Below are 543 nucleotides of genomic sequence, written 5' to 3'. Positions count from 1 at the left end.
GAGAATTCAGCAGAAATAAAACCTCAGACTTGTCAAGTGCAATTATAAAACGACACTGACGCTAGAATCAAATATAAAATACAAACGGGGAAAAAAGGGAAACGGACATATATTTATCTCTCATACAAATTTGGTAAAAATAAAATAATAATGATGATGATGTAACATACATGTCGGGCCGGCAGAGGATGTTACAACTCTTATCCTTATTAATATGCTATCGTCCACATGATTTGTGATGAAAAATATAGTTTTCATTTAATATTTATGTATATCTGTATCCATCCATGTTAATATCTATAATCTATTGAACTCCCTTTTCAACCCCAATGGCGCATCCCCCCCCCCTACTATATAAAAAAAAAAGGGCCCTTTAAAACCCAAAAACCCTTTGTCCGAAGGGTTGGGATTCCAGCCAAAACGGTTTTAATCAATTGGGGGGATTTTTTCCCGTGGGAGTTCTCGCAGGAGGATACTTAATTTAAGACTCGCGTAAATGTAGCTCATCTACTCCTGGTTGAACCCGTCCAAGATGGCTATGGT

General features: G+C 37.2%; 1 protein-coding gene across 1 annotated transcript in view; it reads right to left on the bottom strand.

The window, feature by feature from the left end:
• The window catches only part of LOC119585640 (EH domain-binding protein 1-like), a gene marked incomplete in the record, with an annotated part of 320,960 nt that overhangs the window by 66,789 nt on the left and 253,628 nt on the right, over window positions 1-543 (bottom strand).

Source organism: Penaeus monodon, chromosome 20 (assembly GCF_015228065.2).
Source record: "Penaeus monodon isolate SGIC_2016 chromosome 20, NSTDA_Pmon_1, whole genome shotgun sequence".
Taxonomy (NCBI): domain Eukaryota; kingdom Metazoa; phylum Arthropoda; class Malacostraca; order Decapoda; family Penaeidae; genus Penaeus; species Penaeus monodon.
The sequence above is the reverse complement of the archived record's forward strand: the minus strand, read 5'-3'. Positions and strand labels throughout refer to the sequence as shown.